The following is an 18,277-nucleotide window of genomic DNA, read 5'->3' as shown; positions in this document are numbered from 1 at the left end:
CATTCCTTTTGCGGAAAAAGCACCCCACACTATAACCGAACCGCCTCCATGCTTCATTGTAGGAAGTTGGTATTTGGGGTCAAAACGTTTGCCTTCAGGACGACGAACCCACTTTATTCCGTCACTACCGAACAGCATAAACTTACTTTCATCGCTCCAGAGAACGTCAGACCATTGCCGTGATGTCCAGTTAAGGTGTGCTTTGGACAACTCTACTCGCGCCTTCCGATTCTTCGCAGAAATGAATGGCTTCTTCACAGGTCTTTGACCATGTAGTCCTGCGTCTTGCAGGCGACGGCGTATGGTACGTGCAGATGGATTAGACTGTCCTGGAGTCAATATTTCTTTAGCAATGTCCGGTGCCGTGAGATGTGGGTTGCTACGAGATGTACGCAAAATGTTGCGATCGACGAGAGAAATAGTACAACGCGGTCGGCCACGTGTTTTCTTATTAATAGAACCTTCCTGAACCTTTAAACGCTTAAGCAACTTGGTCACCGCTGATTTGGAAATGCCAAATTGCTGGGCGAGTTCTTTATGCGTCCGTCCTTGTTTGCGACCCTCTACGATAGCTTTCCGTTGTCGTTCGTCCACATTTTAAACACCACGAGTCTTCGCCATCTTCTAAGATACTAAACTAATGTTTACAGCCGTGTAGAAGTAGCGACAGAATATATAAACATAACGAGTACACAAAGGTTGTCAACGGACGATTTTGGGACAATCAATAAATAACTTTGAAAATCATAGTATATGATGTCAAATTTTCTCATACATTACACACACAGTGTACATGATACCAGCTATCTGCTGTAAAAATTTGAATTTATTTTCTTTACTGTGAAAGAAGTTATGGTCAAAAACCCTGAAGGTGATATATTTTTGGCCGGTACTGTATGTAACGACTCAGAAAGACTCCCCCAACAACATATTTAAAAATAAATTAAATCGGGAAAGGGCCCCTTTTATGCATAAATACCTTTGGATTATTCATTTGTACACCTAATAATATGAAGAAGGACGCTTATTCGCAGTTTTTTTTTTCTATAACATTAAATCAAAAAGACCGTCAGCAAAGTAGGATTCGCAATGGACTTGCTCGGAAACTCGAATAATAACAGAAGATCAAGTACGAATTTTATATTAACTTTTTTTCAATCGCACTCGCTTATATGTAGGCTGCTGGAAAAGTTTCTGCAATCTAGTACTTGCAATGGCGCCACCGTTCTGCTACTATCATACCCGTAAAATTAGACATTTCTAACCTATAATTCAGTTGACAACCAAGTTGTACCAAGTCAACTAGTTTTGTTTGCATAATATTTTAAAAGAAATTATTTTGTGAGACAATGGAAATTTCGTAAAAATTTTCGGGCAATGATTGTTTACGATTACAAATATAGTCTAACTCCGAAACAAAATGCATCGATCGACTTCATTTGGCTTTTGAGGATAAAGCCATCCAATAGGACTGTTTATAATTGGTTTGCCGAATTCCAGTGTGGACGCACCTTTCTTAATGACGAGTTTCGTGAAGGTCGTCCATCCACGTCTGTTATTGCCACTAATGTTGATGCTGTGCTTGAAATTATAGAGAGAGATCAGCATGTGACATACCGCGAAATTCAGGCATCCTTGAGCATTGACATAGTAGCAATACACACGATTTTATATGATTACTTGAACGTATGGAAATTTTGCAGTTGTTAGATCCCACACAATTTGACCGAAGCTCAAAAACAGGCTCGTGTGAAATGGTGCAAAGAAATGCTCAAGAAATTCAACCGAGGTCGGTTAAATTTGGTCTACAACATCGTTACTGGAGACGAAACGTAGATCTATTCGTAAGTCCGAAAGTAAACAGCGATCCACTGTTTGGGTGTTTCAAAATGAGCCGAAATCCATAAAAGTTGTTCATTGTTCACGCAGTGCTGCCAAGCAAATGATTGCTTGCTTCTTCGGTTATACCGGACATGTGGCAACCGTGGCTTCAGAGGATCGAAGGACTATAAATGATGATTAGTATACAATTTGTTTGCCAGAAGTCATCAATGAATTGCATAGGACAAACCGAAATCGTCGCATTATTTTTCATCACGACAACGCCAGCTGTCACTCAGCACGTCAAACCGTTGATCTTTTATCCAGTAAAAATGTCGAATTGATGACTCATTGTTCGTATTCACCTGATTTATCGCCTAATGACTTCTCCTTGTTCCCAAACATCAAACATAAGATGCATGGTGAGCGATTTGTATCGCCTGAAGCAGCTGTTGAAGCATTCCGAACACTAGTTTCTGAAGTTACAGCCTCAGAGTGAAAAAAATGCTTCGAAAATTGGTTCGAGCATATGTAAAAGTGTATCGATATTTTAAAGGCGAATACTTTGAAAAATAATAAAGCCATTTATCGAATTTTATAAGTTTTTTTTCATATCGTTTGCAGAAATTTTTCCAGCAACCTACGTATTTCTAACTATCGTATTCGTGAAATTATGTAAAACCATGTTTCATTCCAAACACGTTACGCAATTATTCCTGACCTGCCTATTTTTATTTTCGCGATGGCACATGCGTTTTCTCAGAGTGGCGCGCGATGTCGAGGAGAGAAGCCGGTGCGTGCGAGAGAGCCGACGCGGCGGCGAAAATTCTCGTAAGCTCTCGCGGAATGCGAGAGCCGCGTTTCGGCCTGCTTTCGGTTCGCGGTTCTGCATTTAGTCAGCCCGCATACGCCGCAGGTCGAAAGTTCGCACGTCGTTGATTATTTCTGACCCGGAACGAACGCTCTCTCAGAATACCGGAATGCATAGTCACGCATGACCTACGTCATATATACTTGTACAGAGTAATTATTAATATTAAACACACTGGGCGAATTACAAAGCGGATGAATTATTCTACAGACGTGGATAATGCTAATCCTCTGGAGAACACACTTTGTGAATATTTATGTAATGATTTTCGATCTTTCGCGTGAAAAAGGGCAAATTGCCCCACAGAGAACAATTTTTGAACGACCGTACGTACGCCTGGCGCATACCTTGGAGCCCTTCAAGTAGGGCAGTAAGTGAAAACAGCAAAGGTCGCCGTATAAACGGTCGCGATACAGCGCGATCTGCGCTTCTAACGGCAGAAGTTAATGGTAATGGCGTTCTATACACTTTTCATATAGAAAATTTCTTGTAATATAATTGGGATCTAGTCCAATTTCCCAAAATTTACACAGATCAAGTTTCAAGCACAGAAAGTTTCCTGGAATTTAACTGACATCTATTTCGTGTGTGTACCAGGTTTGTAAATATGAAACCGAAATTTGCCCATTGATGGCCCTAGCTGTCAATGTAGTTACCGTCAAACCGCGTCATTGGCGCCATTTCCATTTGTTGACATCTGACAAAGATTTTCAACTCACAACAATACAAGTTTCATACAACAGCATAGTTTGTAATAGCGTTGAACATGTCGAATTTTGTGCCTGGAAGCTACGATTTGCGGACAGCATTGATTTTCTGTTACCATTTGAAGAAAACTGCTGCAGAATCGCATCGAATGCTTGTCGAAGTTTATAGTGAGCATGCTCTTGGTAAATCACAGTGCTTTGAGTGATTTAAAAAATTCAAACGTGGCGATTTTGACATGAGAAACGAAGAACGTGGAAGACCACCGAAAAAGTTTGAAGACAACGAATTGCAAGCATTGTTGGATGAGGATGACGCTCAAACGCAACAACAACTCGCGGATCAATTAAATGTGACACGAGAAGCCGTCTCCATACGTTTGAAAGCCATGGGAAAGATCCAGAAGATGGGAAAATGGGTTCCACATGAACTGAATGAAAGATAGCAGGAAAACCGAAAAACCACCTGCGAAATGCTGCTCGCCAGACAAAAGAAAATCATTTCTCCATCGATTTGTGATTCGCGATGAAAAGTGGATATATTTTGAGAATCCTAAGCGTAAAAGATCATCCAGGTAACTCCAGGCGAACCATCGACATTGACTGCAAGGCCAAATCGCTATGGACGAAAGACAATGCTCTGTGTTTGATGGGATCAGAAGGGTGTGATCTATTATGAGCTGCTAAAACCTGGCGAAACCGTTCATACTGAACGCTATCGACAACAAATGATCGATTTGAATCAAGCTTTGCGTGAAAAACGACCAGAATATCAAAAAAGGCAACACAAAGTGATTTTGCTTCATGATAATTCACCATCATATACAGCAAAACTGGTCAAGGAAACGATTGAGGCGTTTAGTTGGGAAATACTTTCGCATGCGGCTTACTCAGACTTGGCTCCGTCCGATTACTACTTATTTGCATCGATGGGACACGCACTTGCTGAGCAGTGCTTCACTTCTTACGAAAATGGCTTGATGACTGGTTTGCCTCAAAAGAGCAACAGTTTTTTTGGCGTGACATCCACAAATTGTCAGACAGGTGGGAAAAATGTATAGCTAGCGATGGGCAATACTTCGAATAAAATATTTTTTATCATTTTCATACAATAAACGTGTATTTTCTATACAAAAATTCCGGTTTCATATTTACATACCTGGTATGCATATGTATATGTGCGCGCACGTGATTTTTCAAAAGATGATGGATTCTTAATGGAAAATCTACAAAGATTTGGATTAGAAATGTAATGTTCCAAAATCGCGATTCTAAGCGTAAAATCTAAACAGTTCTTACGTTCTGTGCCAAACGTTTCTCCAAAGATTTCTTTTCCCGATTTCTACTTTATACGTATATTTATATTGAACAAAGCGACCCTGAATACATGCGAGCGTAAGTAATTAATAGGCGTAAATATTTAAACTAATTTAAATATTTGGCGCAACCCTCCTTTCTGAAGACAATTATAAATTTCTTGTGCTACAATAATATATTATATATTATATTTTTACTTCGAATATAAAACTTTACTATCATACATTAAACATTCAAATGCGTCGTAATTGTTTATGATTAACAATTGTTAAATTGTAAGAATGACCGTGTAATGATCTGTACTTTTAACAACCTACATATATTTTATGCGGCCCGACATTAAAATATAATTTTATTTCTTCGAGAAAAAATAAGATTATTACAATAGTAATTATTTACAATGTCTTTTTACAATGTAATATAAATGCATTTATAAAAGAAGTATTAGTTTCTAGTTCGATATAGTCGTTCCAATCCCTGTCATTTGAAAATCTTATTCCTAATATCATTTCTTTCATCAATTGATTCGTTCTCAGTAGCGATATATGGACTTATTACAACATTCAAAAAATGTACAACATATGAAAATAATATTTTACATTTTTATATAGCAAACATCTCAATACAGTCTTGAATATATTAAAGGTATGCAAAAGTTTCCATCGTTCGTGTATAGACGAACGACGTATAGACGTGTTATAAATTATTTACGTGAAAGTTGCAACTCATTTTTGTTAGATTATGCCAGTATTGTCCAACCTGCATAGAAACCGATACATAATAAATTATATTTACTGACATAACCATTTTTAATTCGTATGAAGATGAAAGTCGATAAGACGCATATTCATCATTGTATGCTTTTTTTATTTCATCAGCGCAAAACAGCTGTTGAAGTAACCAGAATCATTTGCGAAACTTATGGTGAGGGAACGATAGTTGGAAGTTCATGTCGTGAGTGGTTTCGGCACTTTAAAAGCAGCAATTTTGATTCGAAAGACAAGGAACTTGCAGGGCGACCGCAAGAGATGAGTTCAAACGACTTTAAAGCGTTATTGCAAGAAGATTCGACTCAGTCGAATGTAGAAATTGCGGAAAGATTATATGTTATTTAGAGCACTGTAATTTGACGCTTGCATGAGATAAGGAAAATTTTCAAGGAAGGAAAATGGGTTCTCCATGAATTATCCGAGAACGCTATTGCAAGCTGAGTTACCATTTGCCTTTCGCTGCTCAATAGATACAAACATAAGTCTTTTTTGTATTGAATTGTGACCGAAGATGAAAAATAGATTTATTATAACAATCCCAATCATAAAAGATCGCGGATAAATCCCGGAGAACTCTCTACGTTACAACCAAAACGAAATATCCATGGTCATAAGGTCCTTCTGTATATTTGATGGAACATGCAAGGAGTGCTGTATTATGAACTATTAAAACCATCTTAACTATCTTAAAACCATTTTAAACTATCATCGCGGAATTATACAGTCAACAATTGAAGCAGTTGAATGATCAATTGATCGAGGAACGCCCATATTTTGCGACAAAGCAAAATAATGTGATTCTTCCACACGACAATGCCAGGCTCCATGTTGCATTGACGACCCGAGAAATTTTAATGGAATTGCGATGGGAAGTTCCACCACACCCGGCATATTCTTCAGATATTGCTTCATCGAATTTTCACTTATTTTGTTCTATGCACAGTCTTGCTGGTACACGATTTTGCAATGTTGAGGAAGTGCAACAATTCATCAATAACTTCATTCATTTTAAGAATAAAGACTTCTTTTATACTGGTATCTATCTTTTGTCTGAGAGATGGCAACAAGTAATGCCGGAAGATATTTGATTAAAGATACTATGTCATTTATAATAATATTAATAAAAAATATTGCCTTAGAAGCAACGGAAACTTTTGCATATTTCTAATACTTCATATTTTTTTGTATCTATTGGTTAATTTGAAAATTATTTCTTTTTTAGATTTTTTTTACGACTGTAAATTTTAAAACTATATTTCTTTCGAATATTCTTCTTATATATAGCATTATATAGAAGAAATTGTCTTCTATGAAATTTATTAAATCCATCCAATCCCTCATGAATTCAACATGTTTAAGAAAAAATCGTTTTGTTATTATATAGGAACAAATCTCTTGCTACAGATAATTTATATATTTAAAACGCACAGATTCTTATATTTATTACCATGTTTTGAAAAGAAATAATTCATATCTAAAAATAAATATTAGTATTATGTAGAAATAATATAATATATATTTATTTAATATTAATGCAGAAGCTTGATTTATATAGTACTACTAAGATTATAATAATTACAATATATTAATAATAAAACGATATAAATTGAAATAATAATATTATACATGCTATTTCGAAGTAATAAATATTTTAATAAATCATCGATATAAGCATTTTGTAATACTATGCAGTCGTTAATAATGCCAATTGATTTATAATTTTATTGATTTATTTAATATTTTATTGAGTTTTATTATTTTTAGAAATAGTTGCTGTAGTGTATGTTATTGCAAAGTTTCTGCCACATATTTACTATCATTAATATCAAGTTGTTTCTTCAAAATCTATTTTATTTTATCTGTAATGCTTTATAATATTCATTGCAAATATTTAATTTTAATGAAATTTCTAGTTAAAAATTATTTTAATAATTTTATTTATTTTAATAAAAGTAATTTTACTAGTAATTATATAATATTGGGATTTTTCTTTTTGTTGAATATTATAAAAATATATTGACGTTATAACTAGAAACGGGTGAAAGTCCGTAGTATTTCTGTTTCAATTTTAGACAGAAACCAAACCCATATTTGGGATATGAATGAAGTTACCTAGCGGTATCATAACCGCATGACAAATTGCGGAACAAATTTGAGAAATCTAATCGAAGTCTATGCTGATGAAAATCGTGAGAAATTTCAACGCTGGATAAAACTATTATTAGGTTGGGTACTGGGGAGAATGAAGATTATAAATTTTAGATATTAGACGAATCTATTAATTTTGATCTAGACTCGCTCTGTGCTGATCAGTCAAATTTAAATCTTCAAGCCTCAAAGTTCAATCCGTAATATTTAGTTTGATACTGGCTTTAGGGCATACTTGGTTTCTTCTTTACCAACGCATTTTAACAAGGCAGGCGTGAATCGCGCTTTGCATTATGGATACATTCGCCGAGTTCGGCGGTCGTACTGCTCGAGGAAAGGACAGAGAGGAAGAGAGAAGAACACCTATGTGTTGTAAACGCGCGTCGTGTCGCTGTACTTCCGGTTACGAGCATCGTCTTCGCGCGCGACCGGGTCGCACGAGTTACCAACGATAGGGCGTTCGATTTTTGCGAAAGTACTTGAAGAGAGCACGAGAGAGAGAGAGAAAGGAAGGCGTGACGGCGACGACGACGAGGACAACGGAGACGATGTTACGAGCGAGTTCGCGTCTCTTCTGAGACGTTACACTGAGAAATTAATGATGCGCAATGCACGATGCGACATTTCAGCTCACTTCCTGCTGTGTTGTCGCTCGAGAAAGGGAAATTGGGATCTTGAGCGTTAAAATGTCGCCAAGTGAGCAGACACCTTGAAGAGAAGGAAGAGGAAAGATGAAGAAGAAGGAGAACCTTGTTGAATACATTTCAAAAAATTGCGCTCGGGGGATCATCGTTGTAATCCCAAGAATCACAATGGCCGGATTGATATTGCGATTCGAGTGGCCCGTCTTTCTTCCTCTTATTATGATGTTCACGTCTAATTATCAGGATTATTACAGGACGATCGCAGTTTAGTCCTCGACTCGTCGCGTTCCTTCTCTTCTTTTTCACCTTTCGACATCGACTTGAAAGTCATCCGGCGCTCAAAGAAGCTGAAGATATATCATTGGATATTTCGAAGCTATTCGCGGCGCGAATAATACGCCCCGTTCAGTGCGTCTTTTCCTTCGTGCAGAGAGAGAGAGAGAGAGAGAGAGAGAGAATGAGAGGGAGGGAGGAGGGAAATAGGCGACTCACAAAGGAGCCAAGTTGTTGTCCAATCGACCGAACGTACACGCGAGTCATCGACATTGTCCTTCGTTGTCGACCGCATGACTAATTTTAAAGTTCGCAGTGACTCTCTTTTAGGCCGACGATGTTAATACCGGGGCTGGCGCACCGGAGAGAACGCCGTGAACTCGTGGAGGCGACTGATCGCGGGGTCCTTAGGACTCCCTTAGATGGCGGGACTTTTTATTTGGAATCGCCTGGCGGAGGCCGAGAGCGGATCACCCGGCAAGGATACACTTCCTATTAGCACCACCGTGACTCGCCGTATATGGCTTAAGGTGTACGACTGTGCGGGTCAACCGGTTGCAACCGAGTCTCACATTCGCCGTCGCAGCATCCCAAGGTCACTTCCGAAATATCCGGTCACCGTTTCGAAACGCAAGCGGAGACCGTTGTACTCCTCGCCGCCGATTTCCTCCGTCAAGTGTTGTAGAAAGTCTCGTAGCCTACGAAATTTGAATTACATAGCAAGCCTCGTGTAGTTTTTAAATCATCGCCGGCCGTTAGACATTTATCCGTCCACGCCCTCTAATTAGACGTCACATTGCATGGTTCCGCAAAGGAAACCGTAAATCCCGTCGCCAGCGGTAAAAGACGAGCACAATTGCGTATGCTCGTATATTATTTTTAACTGGACGTTTGCGGCCACCGCGTGAAATCAGGTCTTCGAGAAATCGCATTCGTCTCGCCTCGTGTACCACGGAAAAAATGAAATTCGACGTACCATGCGTGTCCTTTCGCATCGTTCTTTATTCTTAACGCGGTTAAATGACTCTTGTGTTAACACAGTGGAGTGCCATGGAGTGATTTTTGTTGGTTGCACAAAAGCTTAATCGCTGATCAAATTACCCAAGGTACGATGAATGAACGTGTTGCCTCGAATAATTCGAGAGGCAAGTTTCTTTACTTTGTTTCGTCGGCTCTCTGCTGCTCGACTTTCCAGATGCAATTAATTACGTTTTAGGTATTAATGAGATATTTCAATTTAATGGGATATGTTAATTTAATCCTTCATACGGCATATTTCTTCTACCTGTCCAATGAAGTCTTGCATTTCTATGTTTTTTGGGTCGCTGATTACAAATCTAAAGTCAAATTTCAAAAATTTCAAATGGCAAATTCAACATGGTTACCATAAAATAGGAAAAAATTTATGTAAATTTGAATAAATGTAAATTAAATACATGATATGAAGATTTTTCAGATCGTTAATTATGAATTTTATGTCAGATTTACAAAATTCATTCAAGTAATTGGTTTATGAAAAAAGTCTAGAAACATGTACCTATCTAGAAAAAATATATATTATATTTCGTCATGTGAAAAATATTCAGTAAATTTTTAGATTCTAATCTGAAGTATTTTCCAAGAAGACATTACATTTTTTTAATCTCTTTTTTCAACTTTATTTATTTATAAATAATTAAAAATACACAATCGGATATAAAAACCATGGGAAGCATGTAAAGCATGTATTAATATATGAGAAAATGTGAGATAGTACTTGTTTTTATTAAATTGCAAACAATATATCGTACAAATGAAAAAGAGAAAGTACTTACCGCGGTCGCACAAGGAGAGATTAATCAGATGCGGTAGTATCATAATACTCCTTTCCTGCGAATAAAAGCCGCACGTTTAAAGTATTATTAACACATTGATTGTCACGTTGATTTATGTCGATTGCATACTCGGCCTCAAGATAACTTGCATATTTTTTCCTATTAACATATTCTAGGTTGCCATAATTGAGATATTGCTGATGCGTTTGTGTAATAATCGACAGGTTACGACAGAAGCCGAAATGACAGTATGCAAAGTATTGGCTTTATTATACTTTTATGTGATATTATCTACTTGCAAAAGTAAAGATACAAATAAATGGCTGTAATAGCTACTGTAATTACTACTTCAATCGAAGTGAAACTGCTGCAATAACTGAAAGACTCATTTGTAAAATCTGTGGAGAGAATACCTATTGTGTCCGCGACGCTGTTTATGAAAAGTGGTTTAAAAAGTTTAGAGATGGTGATTACAATGTCAACGACAAGTTACGTTTTGGTCGTCTAAATGAGACGAAGAACAACAAATTGGAAGCATTGCTCAACAAAAACTCGGTCTAAAATAAAAGAACTTGTGGAACAGCTTAGAGTTGATGAATTAACAGTTTGCCGCCATTTGCAAGCGATGGAAAAGACCTAGAAGAAAAGAAGATGGCTTCCCTATGAACTCTTTGCAAATGTGATTGCGAATGGATTTATCATTTTTCTTTCATTGTTTGCCAGACAGAAAAAGGATTTTTTGTGGCAAATACTATAAATAATTACTGATAACAAAAGGTGAATCTATCTCAACAATCCTAAATGCACAAAATCACGGGTTGATCTCGGCTAATCATCGATGCCCAGAACAAAACGCAGCATCTCCAAGATTCTTTCGTGTATCTGGTGGGATTAAGAAGTGCTTTGAACTATTATTACCGGAGCAAACAGGAGATCACCACAATTAACAATTATGACGTTTGAAGCAAGCTATGAGGGAAAAACACCCATAAAAATTCGCGAATCAAATTCGCAAAGCCATCTTGCTTCAATTCAGACCGTATGTTGCTGTTGCGACTAAAGAGACGTTGTTCGAATTATTAGATGCTTGAATTAATTCTCATTGTTGACTAATAGAGATCAATAGTTGTGCTATTTCAACATGGCCGAAAATGACCGTTGGTATATATGAAAGTACTGTCAATAGGCTTTAATAATCAGTGTGTGACATTAGATTAGAGTGCAAAGAACACAATTTTTTATTGCATTAAAGATGTCGGGTTTCGTACCAAAAAGAAAGCATTTATGGGAAGCACTATTTTTCTGCTTTCATTTTAATAAATCTGCTACTGAAAGTCATCGTTTGCTAGTGGAGGCTTATGAGGAGCATACTCTATCTGAAACAATTTGCAGAGATTGATTTAGACGATTCAAAGATAACGATTCAAAGATAACGATTCAAAGATTTTGACGTGAATGACAAACAGCGCCCTTTTCAACCGAAAAAGTTTGAAGATGGAGGATTAGAAGCATTACTGGAAGAAGATTCATGTAAGACACTTAAAGAGTTGTCGGAAACACTAAATGTCGATGAGTCAACCGTTAGCAAATGTTTAAAAACAATGGGAATGATCCAGAAGCTAGGAAATTGAATTGAGAGAAAGAGACATCGCGAAACGTTTAAACCATATGTGAATTGCTGCTTCAAATTTCGAAATATCGAAAATATCGAAAAATGGCTCGATGACTGGATCGCCTCAAAAGAACCTGAATTTTTTTACCGCGGAATCCATGTGTTACCTGAAAAGTGGGAAAAGGTTGTAGCTTCCGAAGGATAATACTTTGAATAAAATACAATGTACCGTTCTTTTAATATAAATATGAGTTTTTGTTGTAAAAAACAGCGAGAATTAATTCAAGCACCTAATAAATTGAGAAGTTTTGCCACATTCAGCATACTTTCCAGACATTGTCCCATCTGATTTTCATTTATTCAAATCGATGCAGCACGATCTATTCGATACACAGTTCCGAAATGCTGAGGAAGTGCAAAAATGATTAATGAATTGATTGCCTCAATAGATGAGTTGTTTTATCGGCGCGGGATCAAACTATTGTCCGAAGGATGGCAAAAAGTTATTAATAGCAACGGTCAATACTATAATTGGCGAAACTTCCAGAAACGTTCATGCTCCAATATACCTAAAACTTAAGTAAATGTAAATAGATTTTTTTAGATAAAAATAAAAGTATCCCAAAAGGATGTTTGACGACTCAAATGTTAAACTAGTTTTTTAGATAATGATATACATTAAGGGACACATCTCGTTTATGACTTTGATCTTGATGTACAGGGTGAATAAAATAAAACGTTACGAATTTTTATCTCCAAGAATATTGTTTTTAAAGAAAATTGTTTTAAACGAAAGTTGCAGTTTTGAAAAGAGATATAAGTTGACACTATAGAAATATTTTTAGGTGACGGATTTTAAGGTTATTTCAAGATCAATTTAATTTTTTTAAACAATATTTTTTGTAAACGAATATTTTTTTTATACCAAAAACTGAAAGATCATTTAATTTTGAATAAAAAATATATCTTGGATTCCTTTTCAAACAAATGGTTTAGAAGATATCTGTGTTTTATAATCGAACTGAACAAATCTTGAAAGAACTAATCACTCAAAATCACTCACTCAAAAGAACTAATCACTCAAAATCTTAACCTATCTAACAAAATCTAATCTAGCCTAATTATTTCGAAATTGTCTTACATGTGTATACATATATTCCTCTCTTAGTTGAATCCAGGATTTTCTAAGTTCTAGGTAAAAAATCTTGTGGTGTACTTTTTTATTATCTAAAAGGAATCCATTTATCTTATTATCTAAACAGAACCTATTTATAAAGTTTGAACTATATCGGAACATAACCGTTTTCGGAACAACAGCCAAATTATGAATAATTGTTAAAAAAGTTGCTTAACTTTCAAGTAACCAAAAATCCTTCTCTATCCTATTATCTCTCTGTTGATCGCACAAACTAATTTATAAGTGCTTAATTATGTTTAAAAATCTCTGATATTTTTGGAGCAATATACACATATACACATTTGATACAGTTTGACATCATTGTTTACCAATAAATTTCATATTATATCAGGAAGATCACTACAATATTTAACATCCAAACACGAAAAGAAGAAAGGAAACAAGTAACTCAGGTGCGCAACATTTTCTTTGTATAGCGAATTGAATATTTTTCAACAACATTTTATGATTGCTGTTAATCTCAGCTTTATTAACACCAATAAAATCTATTATAAGTTTAGAATTTATTATCATGATGTGCCGTTGAATGCAGTCAATGTTTTCAGTTTAAGGAGAAAAGAATATAGACTCGTTATATTTCTCCTTCTTTCTCGCATCCCGTTTTGTCGCTTTTAAGTGAACTTACCAGTATAATATATAGAGTTTGTTGTTATTTACTTGTTCGCACAGCGTGTCTCCGTCGACAATTGATCGTACGGTATCGATCGTTGATTATCGGCATTCAGATTTTCATCACGATACTCGAGCCCTCGAACATCACTCATTCGCGCGTGATTATCCGCTTCTCTGTGATTATCTCTTCGCTAAACTCTGCAATTTGGACTGGAACAGTATATACCGCGTCGTCGTAATCGTCTCACGTCGGTCGGCTGCGGTGGACAAAGCGGTATCCGAGATTAAGAGTGCAAAACTGCATATACAGCTGCGGAATACTCGCTGCGAATAATTACTGCAGAAATGGCCCCGCGCACCATTCTGCATGCCCTTCGTCGGTTTCTCATCAAGTGCGAGACAGGGCCGGCACAAAGAATTTCGGCACCATAAGGAAAATGGCTCAATTTTTGCCATAGTTAAACCTATCGCATTTAAGTGAACTTTCTAACATAATATATAGAGTTTTAGTATAATATACAATATATTTAATATATCTATAATATATAATATGATATGTCTAGTATAATATATAATATACCAGGTCTGTAAATGAAACCGGAATTTGCCCATAGATGGCCCTAACTATCAATGTAGTTATTGTCAAACCGCGTCATTGGCGCCATTTCCATTTGTTGACATCTGACAAAGATTTTCAATTCACAACAATAAAGTTTCATACAACAGCATAGTTTGTAATAGCGTTGAACATGTCGACTTTTGTGCCTGGAAGCTATGATTTTCGGACAGCATTGATTTTCTGTTACCATTTGAAGAAAACTGCTGCAGAATCGCATCGAATGCTTGTCGAAGTTTATGGTGAGCATGCTCTTGGTAAATCACAGTGTTTTGAGTGGTTTAAAAAATTCAAACGTGGCGATTTTGACGTGACAAACGAAGAACGTGGAAGACCACCGAAAAAGTTTGAAGACAGCGAATTGCAAGCATTGTTGGATGAGGATGACTCTCAAACGCAACAACAACTCGCGGATCAATTAAATGTGACACGAGAAGCCGTCTCCATACGTTTGAAAGCCATGGGAAAGATCTAGAAGATGGAAAAATGGGTTCCACATGAACTGAATGAAAAACAGCAGGAAAACCGAAAAATCACTTGCGAAATGCTGCTGGCCAGGTACAAAAGAAAGTCATTTCTCCATCGAATTGTGACTAGCGATGAAAAGTGGATATATTTTGAAAATCCTAAGCGTAAAAGATCATTCAGGTAACTCCAGGTGAACCATCGACATCGACTGCAAGGCCAAATCGCTATGGACGAAAGACAATGCTCTGTGTTTGATGGGATCAGAAGGGTGTGATCTATTATGAGCTGCTAAAACCTGGCGAAACCGTTCATACTGAACGCTATCGACAACAAATGATCGATTTGAATCAAGCTTTGCGTGAAAAACGACCAGAATATCAAAAAAGGCAACACAAAGTGATTTTGCTTCATGATAATTCACCATCATACACAGCAAAACTGGTCAAGGAAACGATTGAGGCGTTTAGTTGGGAAATACTTTCGCATGCGGCTTACTCAGACTTGGCTCCGTCCGATTACTACTTATTTGCATCGATGGGACACGCACTTGCTGAGCAGCGCTTCACTTCTTACGAAAATGTACGAAAATGGCTCGATGACTGGTTTGCCTCAAAAGAGCAACAGTTTTTCTCGCGTGGCATCCACAAATTGTCAGACAGGTGAGAAAAATGTATAGCTAGCGATGGGCAATACTTCGAATAAAATATTTTTTATCATTTTCATATAATAAACGTGTATTTTCTATACAAAAATTCCGGTTTCATATTTAGATACCTGGTATATAGTTTGTATTACACACGATATAACAATATAACAATATAACGAAATATAACAAAAATAAAATAACAATATGTACAATAACAATAAACAAAATATAACGAAATACGGCGCAATAGTGAAAGGTATCCTTGACGAATATTTGAGATTTTACAGAGTGTTAAAGAAAGAAAAAGTTCTAAACTTACAAAATAGATAAGGTGAATATGCATAAAAGATAACACCTTTCCAATTTTGAAATATGTTATAAAGAATGAAAATTTGAGTAACTTATCTTAACATAATTATATAGGAGTCACTTATAGTTTGCGAGATATATGACTTTAAAGTTCTAAAACGTAAATATACATAAATAGTTACAACATAATACTTCACCGATTTTGTTGAGATTGAATATATACTGTAGGAATGATAGAAATTATTTACAAAAAACCTAAGGTGATCGAAACCAAACCTTAACCCTAACCTTAACTTTAACCCTAACCTGATCGCTAACTCTACCGTATACTAAAAATAGAAATTTTGCGAAGATTAACAAAAACCCCTATACAAGGTTATAAAGAATTGATTTTAATCAATGAAACATCGGATTTTTATTTTTATTTTTTTATAAATAATAATAATAAATTTTTCTGTAAAACGTTTTTCAATATTAAATTTGTCTGTATATATCTATCATTTTTGCTAACCTTGCGTAGAGGTCTTTGCTAATCTTCATAAAATTTCCATTTTTAGTATACAGTAAACTCATCAATTTAGTAAGGCGAAAGATTTACCTACTTGTAAACGGTAAATATTTGGGACAAGATTGTTCCACATCTATAACGCGATAAACTTCTAAAAATAATTGCATTCGCAACGTATAATTTTATAAGTTAATAATTCTATAATTTTAAAGCCATATATTTCGGAAACTATAACCCCCATAAAATTGTATTAGGAAAAATTACTCAGAATTTTATTCTTTATAACATATTTCAAGATGAAACAAATCGGAGAGATGTTACTTTTTATGCATGTTTACTGTAAACAATTCATTATACTGTAAAAAAGGTATTTAGCAAATATATTGAAAAATCAATCTTTTCAGAGTTACAAACATTTTTCGATTTTGATGACGCAAGTTGTTTGTGAGTTTCTATCGATCACGTGTGATGAAGAAACGAACGAGTATCTTACAATATTATTGTTTTACAATATATTGTTTTATTATTGTTTTGTTTTATAAGCGTGCTACGTGTCCTCCTTCCATTTCTACACACATATGACGTTCTTGAATCATAGAATCAAAATGTGCTTCTCGTTATTAGAAGACTAAAAACAGATATAGGACTTCCAGAATCCTGATGACGCGTTCGAAATGAGTTCGATTTACAAAGGCGTTGAAGCTTTCTAAACAGCATGTGGGATGGAATTTTCCGATTTCAATACTTTTTCACATAGAGACGTCATGCAGCATAACTATTTTATTCAGCAAGTCTATACAATAAATGCATGTCTGCTACTTCCTGATTAGAATAAGTTGAAATACGACGACTGACTAATATTCACATATTGAAGCAAAAATGATAACTTAAACATTTATTGTGAAGAGTGTGTAGAAATGAGAGGACACATGCAAAACACCTTTCGTAAGCATCAAACTAATAATATGGTAAGAAAATCGTTTATTCATCACGAGTGATTAATGGGAGAACAATTTTGGTCGACATCAAACTTATCTCATTCAACTTATTGCATATGAAAATATGCAAGACAAAAAAATGTTAAATACAGAAGTGGTAGAGTTTTAAATGATGTATCATATAATAATATTAGTATGACCTTGAACAGTGTCATCAAGTTTACGGGAAGGTTACTTTGAATTTTTTTTAACGGAAACTTCCAATTTTATCTTCTTTTTTTACCAATTAATTGAACAACTTTTGTCTGAGACATTTTTTTATTTGCTTAATATTTTTTGAGATGTTTAAGAAAAATCTTGGTAATTTTCTCCAGATTTAGTTTACGATATTTCGATAACTATTTGTCAGAAGAAAAATTAATACTAGACTTTTTTACTCTATTTGGTCTCAAGACCAATATGCTGTTACAATAGTGTCCTAATTTTTATTAACTTAATGATTTTGAAATTCCCAATAATAAAGTAGGAAGGAATCCATTTAAAAAATTCAAAGTGACCTTCCCGTAACTTTGATGACGCTGTTCAAAGTCATACTAGTATTGCTACGTGATGTGTTAGTTAAAACCCTACAACTTCTGTATTTAACATTTTTCTCTATCTTGCATATTTTCCAGATTTATTCAGATAGCCTGTTTTAGGTATCACACCTTGTATAGAATTTATATTATATGATATAACAAAATAACAATATCAATTATATCAAAATATGACAAAAATAAAATAACAATATGTATAGCAACAATATATACAATACATTCAATAATAATAAACAAAATATAGCAAAAAGTAAAATACTAATATAAAAAAATATGGAAAAATGACGAAAGTCCTTGAGAATATTCGAAATCTTAAGCAGAGTGTTAGAAAAAGAGACTTGTGTTATCAAGATCAAGAAAACATTTATAATTCTAAAAAAGTTGATTTTTCAACTTGCGTTTAACAAGCATT

Source organism: Harpegnathos saltator, unplaced genomic scaffold, assembly GCF_003227715.2.
Source record: "Harpegnathos saltator strain DR-91 unplaced genomic scaffold, Hsal_v8.6 scaffold297, whole genome shotgun sequence".
NCBI classification, from domain to species: Eukaryota; Metazoa; Arthropoda; class Insecta; order Hymenoptera; family Formicidae; genus Harpegnathos; species Harpegnathos saltator.
This window is presented reverse-complemented; position numbering follows the sequence as displayed.